We start from the raw sequence: 15,972 nt of genomic DNA on the forward strand, positions 1-15,972 counted from the left end.
TCGGGTATCACCCCATGGCCCACAGGTAGGGCAGTGTCTAGACATTCAGAAGTAGAGGGCTAGAATTCAGGGGGCACGTTAATGATGCAGCATCTTTCTGCCTGTTCTTAATTTAGAGATGAATTGATTCTGAGAGAATAAGTGAATACAGCAAGAATGATAGGCAGGAAAGGAAGATTAAACTTGAAAATGGGGAGAGAAGCATCTGAACAACAGGATTAATAATGATTCCAGCAAATGGCAACTTCCATTTATGAAGCAAGTATTACACTCCGGACTCGGTAAAGTGCTTTGCCCACATCCTATTATATAATTCTTGACACAACATTAAAAGGTAAACATTCTTTGCTTCATGTACTATGGAGAACTGAGGCTTGGGGATGTTAAGTCACTTCCTACAGATCTTACAGCCATTAAATTGCAGAGGTAAGATTTAAACTTAGTTTCTTTCCCATTTTAGAGTTTATCATGCTTTAACCACTGAATCATATTGCCTCCTAAGTGAGAAAGAATCTAAAAGAGGGTTCCTCAAACAAACAAACAAAACCTCCAAAAGTCTCTGATGTAGAAAAGAAACTGAAGAGAATACAGGGCTCCTGGATGTCATTGGAAGGTTGGAATGTGAGGCAGCACCTGAGGTACTGAAACTTGTGATCTGTATTCGTTGCTGTGATGTAGAACCGTGGTCTGCACGGTATTAGGGGTGTGAGAAGATGACACTACTACTTTTAGCCGAATAGACCTGTGGTTTTCAACCTGGGGTGAGTCTGTGCCCCAGGACGTATTTAACAATGTCTGGGGACATTTTTATCTCCACACCTGCTGAGGGGAAGGGGGACGGGATGCTGCTAAGTGTCCTGCCTTGCGCAGGATGGCCCCACAGCATTTACTTGGCCCAAAATGTCAGTAATTCTGAGATTGCGAAACCCTGGAATGGACTAAAGCTACTAAACTTTACTAGAATTGCATTTTTATCTCATTAATATCAAGCAGAGCTGTCATGTCTAGAGGGGCTGAAAGTGCACAAGGAAACGGGCTTGTCGTGCAGGAAGAAGGGGAAAAGCAGTATTTTCTGGGGTGGGGCTTAGAGCCTCGGGAGGAATGTGCTGACCATGGACGTGTCATTGTTAATACTCAACTGCGAGCTGAGACTGCATGCCAGCCATCCTTCGCATAGGTGGTTTTTGGGTCAAGCTAGAAAGAATCGGCCTTTGAATCAGTACTCAATGATTGTAGCAGATTTGCCTGTCTCCTGTGTTTTTGCTATTCCTTCTTTAAGGAAAAAAAAAAAAAAAACCAATGTCTGTTGTAAGCTGTAAAAGGAGGATCTGTGACGCACTATATTTAGCATCACGAGGGAGCAGAACTGCAATATTTGCTTTCCATAAATTTGCAAAAAGAAAGATATTTTCCACCCACCCCACCCATTCCATGGTTTTCCACTGACAGCTGCATATATGGATATCCTGCCATATATCTCTGGAGAGAAGGGGAGCTGAGCGGCACGGGCAGGCCCGTGAATAGGGCCATTGACTCCGCTGTTCTTCCACGGGCAGACGCGAGTGCTTTCAGGGGGCCAGTTCTCCTGCTCTGAATGAATTGCTGGGGCACAGCTAGTGGATGGCTTCACCCAGTAATTCCTGGCTGCTTCCTATTTGGGTCAGTGATGAGGTGGGCAGCGTCAGCTGTAGCCCCAGGATCCAAAAGCAACTTTCCAAGCTGGAACGCCTTACAATTAGGCCCTGTTGACGGAGACTAGTAAGGAAACAGATATGAGTGGGAGAGGAGAGGAGAAAGGAGGACACGGTTTCTGTGAATTATGGCTAGCGGATTAGAGAAATAAAAGCAGAGTTTTACGGAGGACATAGAGGGATATCTGCATCATGCCACTTCCATTGCTCTTAGGATAAAGTTCAAACTGCCTGATGTGATGGACTGGGCCTGGTGCGAGCAGGCCCCTGGCTGTCTCTGCAGCCTCCTCCTGGGCTACCCTTATCTCTCCAGCCAGACTGACCACCATCTTTCAGTCCCTCTAATCCTCAAGGTCTTTGAAAATGCTCTTTTCTCATCCTGGAGAGGTTTGCCCCCTAGCCCTTCTCCTGGCTAACTCCTGCTCATCCTTAGGATGTAGCTGGAACATAACTTCTGTGACTAGGTTGGATTCCTGACGCATATTTCCCTAGCAACTTGACCATTTTCACTGCAGTTATCCCAGTTGCCATTCCTTAGCTATGTTTCACGTCTGTGAGCTCCATGAAAGCTAGGACATATCTGCCTTGGTCATCCCTGCATTCCCAGTACCTAGCCCAGCAACTGGCCCGCAGTAGGTCTGGCTGGACATGGTACTAAAGAGTAAGTAATGGGGGAGAGAGCGAAGGAGAGAAAGAGGGAAGGTAGAAAGGGAGGAAAGGAGAAGGAGGGAGGAAAGGGACGAAAGAAGGAAAAAGAGAACTCCATGTGAAAGAAACATTCAGTCATCAGGTTCAACTTACGAGCTAAGCTGTAAGTCAGTGGGAGCATTGAGGGCTAAAATCTGGAACTCCTGAATCTCAGTTGGATAAAATAAATGGACAAATAAACACAATAAATCTGGAAAGAGTATTCAGAAGGAGGCCTACCCTCCGCACACCCTGGGGGGAGTACTGTGTTTGTCACGTCTCAGCGCGAGCCAGTCCCTGGGGGTGTCTCATGCAGAAGCCCCCTGCTCTGTCTCCTGCCATTACTGAGGGAATGATTGGGGTCTTGCATCTGTACAGCAGAAACTCTGCGCCAAGGACTGTGCAGAGTACGTGAAGTACATCTTCTCATTTCATCCTTAAATACCACACATTGAGAGGAGGATTTGCGCCCCAGTGGTGCCGATGGGGATGTCAAAACTCAGAGAGTCAGTGTGCACTTGGGGAACCCACACTCCTCTGGGCACCTGGAGGCCTTATTCCTACCTCCCCTCTCTGATCCCATACCTACCTGGTGACTCTTCTTTGTGCTTCACTTCACACGTTACTTTCTCATGGGAGGTTTGCCTACTTTCTTCCCTCACTGGGTCAAATCCTCTCTTATAGGCCCCGATCTCTACTTCTTTGTACCTTTCACAATACTAATGGAGCCTTTTTGAGTGATTAGCTGACTACTATATGAAGGCGAGGGACATGGCTGGATGGAAATGCCCCAGCGCCTGAATAGTCCCTGCCTGACACGTTAGAAGTTGCCACTAAGCAGTTATAAACAAATGAGTTAGATCCTTTTATTGAGCACTTACTGTGCTTTGGACCCTATGCTAATCTCTGGATATAAAGAAAATTAATGCATGGCCATTGCTCTAAAGGAATTTGTTGTCACACAGGGGGAAAGTACTACTTAAAAGAAATAAGAGGACTGAAGTGTTACGGGTAATGGGGAGCCCAGTGGAATCCCTGGGTGGGGAGGGGATAGAGGTAGTTAAATTTTATCAGAGGATGGGAAACATTCAGAAACTGTTCACCAGAGAGGAGGAATCTTTGTGGGAGCCCTCCAAAGTGAGAAGGCTTTTGTCGGGTGAACAAGGGTGATGTGCGGTTAGGGTGAAGGAAATACAGGGGCAGGGAGCAGTGCAAGCAGAGGAAAAAGAAAAGGAGGTGTGAAACAGCATTCTGTGTTAGGCAACGGCTTGGTTTACCCAGAGGGCAGGGTTGATCCAGAGGCATGGCCGGGATGAGACTGAAGAGGTAGAAGTGGGCTGGATCATGAGGTCGTTTCCCTGCTTGCCCTGGGAGTTTGAACTCCTCACTTTAGGTAGCAAGTGTGCGCAGATGGCAAAGCACAGCTGGGAGAATACTGAACCAGTCATTCATCATTCACACACACAGACACTGGGAACTACCACACGCCACCCCCGGTGCCCCCATACTGAAGAAAGTGGGCGGAAATGAGTAAGACAGATGCCCCCCTCCAAGAGGACTCAAGTTTATTACCTACATAACAGCAGTCAGGCCCTGGTCCGCTGACTGCATGCAGACCCAAACCTCACGTATTTCACAGTAGGAAACTGAGGGCCAGGAAAGTTCAGCCCTGGCCCAAGGTATATTAGTGGCAAAGTCAGAACTGGGACCTCTGTTTATAATTCCTGTTCTCCTGATCTTGCCTCTAGAAGATTCTAATGCTAGGTTCAGACTCTTACTTCTCATTTTATTTTCTCCTTGCAGTAGAGTGTGTTGGGAAGAGTATGGGTTTTGAAGCCAGTTGGATCTTGGTCCAGATCCAGGCTCTACCACTGACTTACTCTGTGACTATGAACACGTGTTTCCCTGGGTTTCGGTATCCTGGCAAATGGAGTGGAAGATTACTCTCTAGTTGGTTTGTAATGAATGTAAATATGTTGGCACATGTAGAATATCTAGCACAGGCTTAACTCATGTTAGTTCTCCAGCTTCCCTTGCTGGAAGATGGAAGGGAGGTGCATCTTCCAGTATCACCAGGAGACCCCAGGGCATCTCTCAAAGGATGTGAATTTTCTTGTTGTTGTTCCTCCTTGTAACCAGGATTTATCTCTTATCTCTCTGACTGTGCCATCTGAGGGGGAGAAGTGGTTGGAAACATTTTCTTAGACTAGAAATACTGGCTGGGGTTCAAGGAACGCCTGTCTAGAGTCTCCATGTCAGCAGGCTTCCACATTCACCAGCTGGGCAGATAGTTGCCGTTCTGGAGAGATAAAGCAATTTCATTATTCATTTGCCCATAAAAGTCTGTCCTTCCTTGTCAGGGCTGAGGTGTTAGTTTTATGACATAAGGGCAGAGGCTACTCTCCAGGCTCTAGTCTGAAAGAGCAGTTTTTCTTAGAAATGGTAGGAACGGGCTTGCCTGTTCGTGGAAGGACACTTTGCTGAAATAGTGGGGCTTTGTAAGTCCCCGTAGGAATGGAGGTGGCTGAATTTCCAGACTTGGATTTGGCTGAAGGAATTTCTGACAGACACATTCCCTCAATGGTAACCTTGGACTCATTAGAGCTTTGGGAGCAAAATAAAGCATGTTTTACATTCTGGGACTAAGAACCATAGCCTTCCTTCCCTCCCTGTCTTCCTCCCTCATTTATTTATTTGTATTTTAAACTTTACCACGGCTAGATGTGCAAAAAGACACGCACTTACATTCTACATTTTCAGTGGAAAAGAACAAGATTCAGACACTTCTCCAGATGTCTCCAACCCTACAGCTTTCTAGAAATATGTAAATTTTTTTCAAAATTTGAGAAGTCTCTGTGACCAGATGTTTTCAATGAATAGACATGAGTGAAATCTTCTAATTTTTTTTCTTTTCATTTACTTCTAAGGGTCCACTTCTGAGTACTCCCACGAGTGTTTTTTTTTTTTAAGCAAATCTTGACTTGCTTAACGACCCTAACACCACATATTACAAGTGAGTGACTGCCACGGCATTGACTAGGATGAAGGCAGACTATGACGCAATGAAGCATTTCCTACTTATTCAAGGAAGGTGCGCAGAGTGCCTGCCATGTGGCAAACACAGTGCTGGGCACTGAAATTACAGCAGAGAATAAGAAAAGACGCAATCCTTGCCTGTAGAGAGTTATCTTCTTGTAAATTTTTGGCAGAACTCACATATTTGGTTTGTTTTTTTTTAATTAAGACTCTTGTTCAGAGCAGTTCAAGGATCACAGCAAAATTAAGAGGAAGGTACAGTTTCCGTATACCTGCTATGCCACGCATGCATGGCCTCGCCTCTTGGATCAACATTCCCCACCAGAGTGGTGCGTTTATTACAACTGGTGGCCTTACAGCAACACAGCACAATCATCCAAAGTCCGTAGTTTACGTTGGGGTTCACTCTTGGGTTTGTACATTCTGTGGGTTTGGCTATATTTATAATGACAGCTCTCCATCATTATACAATCATACAGAGTATTTTTACTGCCCTAAATATCCTCTAGGCTTTTCCTATTCATCCCTCTCTCTCCCCTAACCCCCTGACAACCACTGATTTTTAGTCTCCAGTTTTGCCTTTTCCAGAATGTCATGTAATTGGAATCAGGCAGTATGTAGCCTTTTCAGATTGGCTTCTTTCACTTAGTAATACACATTTACATTTCCTCTTCATCTTGAAAGCTCATTTCTTTATAATAGTTTACTGTATGGATGTTCCATAGTTTATTTATCCACTCACCTACCAAAGGACATCTTTACTGCTTCTAAGTTTTTTATGAAGAAAGCTGCTATAAATATCCACATGCAGGTTTTTGTGGGGACAAAAGGTTTTAACTCCTTTGGGTAAGTAACAAGGAGCATGATTGCTGGATTGTGAGGAAAGACTATGTTCAGTTTTGTAAGAAACCGCCAAACTGTCTTCTAAAGTGGCTGTGCCACTCTGCATTCCCACCAGCAATGAACAAAATTTCCTGTTGCTCTACTGCCTCACCAGCATTTGATGATGTCAGTGATCTGGATTTTGGCCATTCTAATAGGCGTGTAGTGGTATCCTGTGTTATACTGCATTTCTCTGACAATGCGATATGAAACATCTTTTCATATGCGTATTTGCTCTCTGTATGTCTTCTTCATTATTATGATAATTTCATCATTTATAAAGTGGAAATAAATGTAACCATCTGCTAGGGCAGTTGAAAGAGTTAAATGACGTGATATATATGAAAGCAAGGGAACATGGCTAACCGGTTGAGAGGGGTGGAAGCCAGAATGTTCAGGTTTAAATCCCAAATCTAGGCTACTAAACCTCTTTCTGCCCCACGTCTCTCCTCAGTTTTAATGAGGAAAATGATACTTACTTCATTTGCTGTAAGAGAAAATGAAATAATTTATGGAAAGCATTTAGTGTCTATCAAACAGTAAATGCTCAGTGATGCTATTTCTTGGGTATACAGTAAATGCTCAATTAAACTTTGTTGATGTCATTCACTAAAATCAGAAGAAAATGAAATTTTGTGATATAGGTAGAGTTTGGTTTCCTCTTGGATGTCTGACTTTCCCAAAACAATAAGGTTTAAGAGGTGTTGTTTCCAACAAAGACCTTTAAGAATATTACACAACTTGTGGGAATTTGGGAAAACTTCACTCATTCTTCCAATTCATCTCCCTGAGGACTATTTTCCCTCAAGTTTCCACTTTCTTCATTGGTGTGGAATTTGGCCAGAGAGACAGATTACTTTCCCCTTAAAGGACACTGAAACCAAGTCTTTTGCTTGAGTTTGTGGTTGAGCACATGATTTCTTAAGAAGTTATGGACAAGAGAATTACAGTGTTGTCAGGCATTCAAACATCAGGGATTCCATTTAAATGAATTGATAACTGGGATCTCTTGAAACCTACCTTTTAAGATTCCTCTGGCTTCTGTGAGCAGAGGTAGATGGGGACTCCCAGTCCTACCTTCACTGGTTCAGTGATCACATAGCTTATTCACTCATTAATCAAGTATTTATTGAGCTTACACTGTATCTTAAGCACTATGCTAGGTGCTAAGGATTTAGATGTGAATAAATTGCCATCCTTCTCTTATAAATACTATCTTCCAGTCGAGGATTACATAAGGAGGCAAGAAATTTCAATAGATTATAGCTGATGGGATGTTGGCACAGGTACAGGGTTGGACCCCAAATCAAGGCTCCTATCTCCTTTAGGGGCCAAAGCACCGAGGACGTGCTATCTGAGCTGAGGCTTGAAGGACAAGTAAATGTCAGCCAGACAAAGTGGATGTGGGATTTGGGGGTGCATTTTAGCCAGAGGTAACAGCATATGCAGACCTGGGGACTAGCAAGAGCATGGCACATACAGGAAATACTAAAAGTGGATGAAAGCTAGTTTGCAAAATCGGATGTAGCCAGAGCTGAGGTTGGAAAAACATACAAAAGGCAAATCTTGACAGCCATATACATTGCCTAAGTAATCTGAACTAGCACAGTGCTTGGAATTTTAATACATCTTTGTTGAAAGGCTGAATGGATCAATGAACTTTATTCTGAAGGCAATGAGGAGTCCTTAATTGATTCCCTTTTGATTTTGTTAGGTGATCATTTGATTCAGGCAAACAAATGCTTAGCCGAGTAGCTTGTGTGGGAAATTGACCCCACAGAAACAGTCTTCCTCCATGTTTTGCAATCTCTGGGGACAGAGGGAACAAGGAGAAGGAGACAGACAGAAGAGGATTCATCCTTGGGAGCAGACTAAATAAGGCAGGTCTATGCCAAACCCAAAGAAATGTGGAGACGAGTCATAGATAAGCAAATGAATGGAACATGTGTGGTTTAAGCCTTTAGAGAGAGTGGGGTTCCAGTCTTGTCTCTGTTCCTTACATCCCTGGGCTTTAAATTGTTCAAGACCCAGTTTCTTCTTATGGATGAAGGAGTCGTAACATTCAGGCACATGGTTATTGTGAGTATGGGTTGCTTCATATATAATGTCTTTGTATATAAAATCCCTAGCACAGTGCCCATTCTTCTGCTGGAATGCCCAAAACAGATCATGTAAGGTAAATCACCATCACATAATTTGGGTATTTTCTAACGTATCACTAAGAATAACTGTATTGACTGAGTGCTTATACTAAGCACTGTTCTAGAATTTAAAGTGACAATTGATTTAGTCCTTCCAAAGATCCTTCAGGACAGGGAATTCTATTAGCCTCATTTTGCAAAGGAGAAAAATGGAAGAACCGAGGGAGAAAATCTGAGTTCATACAAGGGTGTGTTGCCAGAAGTGGCAGAGCTAGGATTCAAACCCAGGCTGTCTGCTCGAGAGGACAGGACTGAAATACTTTCTTTTATCATAAAAAATAATCAGGTATGTAATAAATATCAAAATGCCACACATGAAGTCTCTGCATCTGGCAACCCTGATCTGATACTATATACACTGAAGTCTCAAGGAAGTTGTCTTCTGGAACAATCTTATATCATCTCATTTAGCCCCCTAACACTCAGATCAGAAATAATCCTATTTTGTGTAGATGGTTAGACAATTACCAATACCTAAACTACAGTGTTGCCCAAGCCTCTGAGTCACACAGATTTATTTGGAATAAGTTGTGGTATTGTATAAAGTTTTTCTTAATTATCTACTTGAGAATCACCTTCTATATACAAAGAAGAACAGTGCTCTGTTTGACGTGAGGAGACTTGCCCAAGTGTCTGGGATCTGTCCATGAAACTGATTTTCTAAAGAAAAGATATTTGGGGCAAAAAGGATATTCAGCTTTGAGGTTGTTTTCATTGCAGAACTCATTAGACGGTTTGGTTGTGTATAACAGAAATAAATCAAATTTATTTGCATAATTAAGGGAATTCACTGATGGTTGATCCAAAAGTTCAGAGGTAGGGCCAACTTTCTGTACAGATCACTCGAGTGGCTCGATATTATGACCAAAGGTCTGTTTTCTGTCTGTTTCTTCTCTCTGCTTTTGACCTTTTTGTTATCATCTTAGAATATAAGATGGATATAAGCCAGTGGCCAGATGCTCTAGGTCTGCACGTTTACTTACAAGCAGAGATAGAAAGAACTTTGCTCTCACTAGCTCTCCCTAAAATGTGAGAAAGTTTCATTCCCTAAAGCTGGGCATATGGCTCCTTGCATCTCATTGGCTTAAACTGGGTCATGTGACCATTTCTAAACCAACCATGCTGGCAAGTAGATGGGCTTCACTGATTAGCATGCACCTGTCAGAGTCTACCTCTGGCGATGGGGCTGAGTCAGTCCTACCTGAATGCATAGCTAAGAATGACTGTCAGTTCTCCAAAGGAAATGTTACCCTCAGGAAAGAGAAATGGATGGTAAACAGTAGACCAAGGTGTACACAGCCATGTTTTTCTTGGAAGAGATTGTTCCAGAAGACAACTTCCTTGAGACTTCAGTTTATGTAGCATCATATCAGGGTTTCCAGATGCAGTTCAAAAGCCGCAAGCATTGTTTTGAAGCAACAATTGTGTAAATCCAGTCAATATTTACATTAAGAAGGGACTTCTCATCAGCTGGGTTATAAAATCGGGGTTCACTTAGCCTGATCGGATCACCTGGCCCAGAACCATCTGGAGGTCATTCTCAGAGCTTAGAGGAATATTGCAGGGTGAATGTTTTACTTCCCAGATAGGGAAACTGATGCTCTAGAAGATAAAATGCCTTACCTAAGTCCCCCAGGCTGATAAATTCAAAGCAGGCATGAGAATAATGCTCTTCCTTGCTGTCTCTCTTAAGCACACAGAGATAAACAAGCAAGGTTTCAACTAGTCATGACAAGCAGCGCACTATTCGAGAGCTTTACCCAAACAACTTAGCTAACTGCCCTGATGATTTTAAACACTAGCTCACCAATGAGGCAGGACGAGAATACAGCAGAGGTGCACACAAGCGCTGTAGACATGTGTGTGAGTGGTAGTGTGTTTGTGTTCTTGTTTGTTTACAGGGCTTAGTATCCAAGGGACATGTTGTATTGCCATTTTTCAAGACTGGGGCTTGAGTCTGAGTCTGGTTTAAGTTTTCCATGATCAGCTCGCAACATTTCTTCCTTTAGGCAGCTCTTCCATAACGGAAAAGCAGTAGGCGACAGCTTCCATCTGGCTGATCCCAAGTTACTTTTCATATAATTCATCATTTTTTGAAGCTACCTCCCAACGTATTGGGCCCAACTCGACAAGTCACGGCTTTTTATGAGGCCTCATTCAACTATCTTAGCATCTCAGAAGGAAGGGAGAACTCACTCCACAATTATCTTTTATGGAAAGACTTTGGACACGCCTTTTGAAATTGCATGCCCAGGACTTTTTGTGCAGAAGAATCAAGGTATCATATTATCCAATGTCCCTGGCAAGTCCCTAGGACTAAATTTCAGGCTACAAGATGTTTGTTGTTCATCTCAAAGGTCAGCTTTGACTGCATTTATTAAATTACTAACTTGCTCGTCTTTTGTCATCAGAAGATGGTATGAATTAAAGCTTTTTTGTTCTGGTCACAGGGCAGATTTAGCTGAAAAACAGCTAAAAGAATTGGAGTGACCAATAACATTGAACCAAAAAGAAACTATAATAAACACTCACTGCTCTTGGGGGGCCCCAACACTGCTTGATACAACTCAGGAATGTACCATTTGTTAAAACACAAGGTGGATCCCGTATCAGTCTCTTCCTCAAAATAAATAAAACTGTCAGAGCATGAGCCCTCTTGCCGCTGAGCCTGCCTCCTCCAGTTCCCATGGCCTTGATCTGTTCTTACCACTTTCGCAAACAATTTCAACGGTTTTTCGTGGCCTTCGTGATAAAGTTCAGATGCCTTAGAAGATGTGCAAGCCTCCTCTAACCCCATCTCCCACTGTTCTTCAAACTCTCATTTTACCAGCAAACAAATAATGACTTGATTTTCTGTTACATGCCCTATGTACTTAGTCACGTATCTAAGCTTTTTGCAAATACTGTTCCTTCAGCCAGGAATGATCTACCCTACTTGTCCAAATAATGAAATCATTGTTTATAATTTAACTTAAGTATCAGAACTTTTGGGAAGGGTAAGTTTTATGGTATGTGACATATGTAAATAAAAAAATTGTTTACAAAACCCACAACTTTGAGAACTCTCTTCTGATGATTTCTTCTCTAACCTAACTCTTACCACACACAGTTGGGTACCTGGAAGCAGATACCCACACGCACACACACACACACACGATACCAGATTAGAGACCCATAATCTGCCCTTCCCAAACACACTCTTTACCTACCTATCTTCTGTATTTATGGATTTACTTGTTTATTTTCCGTCTAGATGTGGGCTCTGCAATGTAGTAGCCGTTAACAACACGTGGATGCTGATCATTTGAAATGCGGTCCAAACTGAGATGTGCTAGATAAAAATCACACACTAGAGAGTCTTGGTATAAAGACTAGGGTAAAAGGTCTTATTCATAATTGTATAATGATTACATGTTGAAATTAAAATATTTTGGAATTACACTGGGTTAAATAAAAATATTAACATTAACTTCATCTTTTTTTTTTTAACCTCTTTAAATGGGTCTACTTGAAAATTTAAAATTAGGTTTGTGGCTTTATTTCATTTGGACAGCACTGATCTAGGCTGTGAATTCTTTGAATGTAGGAATAATGTCTTGGTCTCCGCTAGAATCTGACCCGTGGTAGACACTCAAGAATCCATCTCCACATAAAGTGAGTGAATGAACATAGTTAAGTCCCAAACTGAGAACAGTGGGACCATGGGGGAGAGGATATGCAAGGCTGTGAAAGTCCTACCAAAGAGATAAGGCTGGAGCCTTGAAGCCCTGTGTGGTTCGGGTAATAAAGAAGAGATTGCTGTGTGACTTTCCCAAGTCAGTTATTCTCTCTGGACTTAGGTTTCCCGTAGGAAAATAAAGAGCAAGACAAAATGGGCTTTGATGCCACTCTGTTAAAAGTCTATAATAAAGATGACATGCAACAGCTAGTGGTGCCCACTGCAGCTGGAATATTTATTTCACTCTCGATTTCATGTTGCCGATTAGCTCCCAGCGTGTGTAGCGGGTCCAGGCATGCCTGGAGTTTCTCTTAAATTTGTTTATGTACATGTGTGTTTTGTGTCTGTCTCAGCCTATCAGTCAATAACCAATGTTGAGGTTGGATGAGACTGTGGTTCTTATTATGACTGCAAGACGCCCTTCAGCGATAACCATCAGGAAACTGAAAAAAAATAGAGGTTTGTTACTTACAAGGTTGGGGGTGGTGGATAGTGGGGGGAAGGGGTGAGAGAGAGAGAGAGGGTCTGGGGTTTTGCTTTTACTGGGGTCAAGCCCGGGGGCCTATGGTTTCCAGGGCTCCCTCTTTATTAGTGAATTTGAAACAAAAGCAGGAATTTAACGCATGAGAAAAAACAAGTAGCCCAAATGCACAGTTATTGAAACCGACCAAGATCTCTAAAAGGACGGAGCCTCTGGGGGGCAGGTGACCTGGCTCTTTATCTAGCTCTGTGGCTGGCAACCTGTTTAGTTGAAACAGTCTGTCTTTGAAGTGGATGCCTCTTTGAAATGGATGCTTCAACAATCAAAACTCAAGTCAGACACACGCATTCCAAAGAAGAGGAAGCCCAGCTGTCAGGGTTTACGTTACAAAGTGGTTGGTTCAGCTGGACCAGTCGGCCTCGGGCCTCCTCTACTTGAAATGTCGTGTCCACGGTCTTGATTCATGGAAGGCTCTGTAGGCCGTTCTTTGTGCCTCTGGTTGGGCTTCAAGTGGACATCTGACCCGAGGCAGCCACTGACCGATGACCCAGAGGTAATGTATTCTCATTAATCTGTTCAGACAGACTACCTCTAACATTAGGATTTGAAGATACAAAAGAAAGTGGGATAGCTATTCACAAGAGGACGCTCTCCCAACCATAAATGTAAATTTATATAGTATGTATTATAAAAACAATGCTAATTATGACTACACTGACTGAACGTTCATACTGTATTAGGTTTTGCATGCTGTTTACATCGTCTCATTCAAACTCCACGAGAATGAAGTTTGGATTATTGTTTTACACTCAGCGCTGATGTGAATGGCTCAGAGAGTGGAAGCAACTTGGCTCAGCAGTAGAGGAGGAATTAGACCCCACGTCTGTTCTGCTTGTTTTTGCCACGAAGTGATTGCTGTCTTTAGTGTCCCCGGGTATAAATCTGGTCCGATCTGCTGCTGGCCTGATAAATCGATCCCTCAGGTAGAAATGACCTACAAACAAAACCTCCAGCTCATTTGAGAAAAACAGAAGCTTGGAACCCTGCGTTTCTGCTGAGCACCACCCTCAGTGCAGAGCTGGAACCTGTCCTGAGGTGCCTGCTTTCCCCTCGGAGGCTCCGCCAGGCTTGCCGTGCCCGCGTCCTCATGACGCCGGCTCTTCAAGGATCACCTTAGGTCTGACCCTTATTAAAAAGGAGCCTCTCTGCTCAGCCTTTCAGACGGCAGAAACAGCCCCTTCTCCCTGAGCTCCAGGGAATTTAACTTCAACCTTTGTTTTTCATTTTGATGGCCCGGTACAGACTGACATTTGTGACTTGACACAGACAAAAGAAAACGAAACCCTGCTTCTGAACCACATGTCTGGGTCTATAAGCCGGACCCGTTCCTGGATGTGTGGAAAATATAACTGCTGTATTTCCTCTCCCTCTTAGACTGTGAGTACAAGGTCTTTCTTTTAGAATGGGCAGGAATGTCTATAAGGAGCTTTCTTTTTTTTCTCCAACTCCACTTTTTTTTATTTTTTTAGATTATAATTTGTATCTGAAAACATTTCCTATGGTTTTAAGATATTTTTAGAAGTATGAGGGTGGCCTCAGGCAAAATATCAAGTCCTCTGGGTTTTTTAACTTCCAGCATCTCAGTTTCTGTCTCTAGCTTCCAATCTGGACCTTGCCCTCACTCCTTCACTAGCCCAGCTAGTCTTCCTTGTCCCCGGTTTAATTCTGTCAGGAAAGATCCTACACGGTCATGGATAAGTCACCTCCTTCCAAGAACCACAACTTCCTTCTCGCTGAAGCCTTTTGTGTCTTAAATCAGAGAAGCAGCGATTTCCAGGTTGAGTGTCAGGGAGGAAGAAATTGTCTCCCGCCCTTTTAGGTTCTTCTCACCGGCCAAGAACTAAATTGACATGAGGCAGATGAACAGCAGAAAATCACACGAAAGTTTAATCACCTGTAAACATGGCAGAGACCCAGGGGAACTGAGTAACTCACCCACTGTCCTAAACCCACACCTTAAACACCATCTTCAACTGAAGACAAAAGAGGTGTGGGGGCAATGGTTTGGGACTTCAAAGAGGAGGAAGGCAATTCACATGGAGGTGGAAAAGCAAATGTTCAGTAAACAGATGTTTGCAACACAAACACAAAGAGAAATGGGACTGAGAGAGGAATTTTAACAAGTGGACTTTGCTAGGCTCTTCCCTGTCTGCACGCCTAGTTCATCCTGTACTTATGCGTGGTGACAGCTCTCTTTCTGAGACAGGTCCCCTAGCTACATTCTTTAGGCAGTTAGGGAAGGTAAAAAGAAAGACTTGAGGCTTCTGTTTCTTAAAAGTAATCAGACTGAATTAACCCTCATACCAGAGAGACACATTTTGGGGTGGCGAATTTTGTTCCCCTACAGGAGTAACAAATGTGTGTGGGCTATACACTCGGGAAGGGAGGGGCGCGGTGCTGCAGAGTTATTTTATAGGCAGCTTCCTACCTCACCAAGAGCACAGAAGTCAGAGGAGACCCTTACTGCAGCTCTCTGAGAAGGTGGGATTCTAGCGCTGAGGCGATCTTAGACCCATGCTCTAGTTAAAAGTGTAACGTTCATTATACAACACCCCTGACAGAGGCCTGCCAGGCCTCTGGTTGTATACTTCTGGTGATGGGGAGCTCACTACTTCAGGAAGCTCGCTGTTACTACCTCGTGCTTCTCATCCTGGAGCGCCCTGAGAGTCAGGAGGATCTCAAACCGTTTGGAGAAACGCAGCACTGTGTGTTTGCCCTCCAGGCAGATCCCTCTCCAGGCTGAGGTCATCATGTCTGGTGCAGAACTGAAGACTGCAAGAGCAATAGGGGTTCACAAGCATTTTTACCCACTTTTGGCAGGAGGAGAGGGGATTTGGGAGATCTGGTTTCTGTAACCACGCAAAGGGCTCATTTTGCCTGCGGCACAGAAAGCCCAACTTGACATCTGGAGTTTGCAGCAGAGTAAGGATTTATCGCAGAGCGCCAAGCAGAAGAGTGGGAGACAAACCTCAGATGCACTCAACCTGGTCTTCGAGGTTTTTTTTTTTTTTTTTTTTTTAGGGGAAAAACAAAGCGGCTGGGATTAATCATTGTCTTGTGACATTTCTGTAATATTTCTTAATGGTAGTTTCAGGAGTCAGGATGCCTCTGGTTTAAGAGTCTCTGGCCAGGTGGTCCATGGCTTGGGGGCCTGTGAGCTCATCTTGCCCTGGAGAAACACCCTGAGTTTGTACATGAATGATGGTATCCACAAGA

General features: G+C 43.4%; 1 long non-coding RNA gene across 12 annotated transcripts in view; it reads right to left on the minus strand.

Moving 5' to 3' along the window:
* Positions 1-12,420: 12,420 nt before the first annotated feature.
* The window catches only part of LOC140696136 (uncharacterized), a 330,303-nt gene continuing 326,751 nt past the window's right edge, over positions 12,421-15,972 (minus strand). For 11 of the 12 annotated variants that reach the window (XR_012072210.1, XR_012072213.1, XR_012072203.1 and 8 more), the window contains 2 exons: positions 15,392-15,528; positions 12,421-12,658 (listed from right to left, as the gene is read on the minus strand). This is a non-coding gene — a long non-coding RNA (uncharacterized lncRNA). The remainder of the gene's footprint in view (positions 12,659-15,391; positions 15,529-15,972) is intronic. The other variant, XR_012072207.1, reaches the window with a different exon arrangement.

This window comes from Vicugna pacos, chromosome 4 (assembly GCF_048564905.1).
Source record: "Vicugna pacos chromosome 4, VicPac4, whole genome shotgun sequence".
Taxonomy (NCBI): domain Eukaryota; kingdom Metazoa; phylum Chordata; class Mammalia; order Artiodactyla; family Camelidae; genus Vicugna; species Vicugna pacos.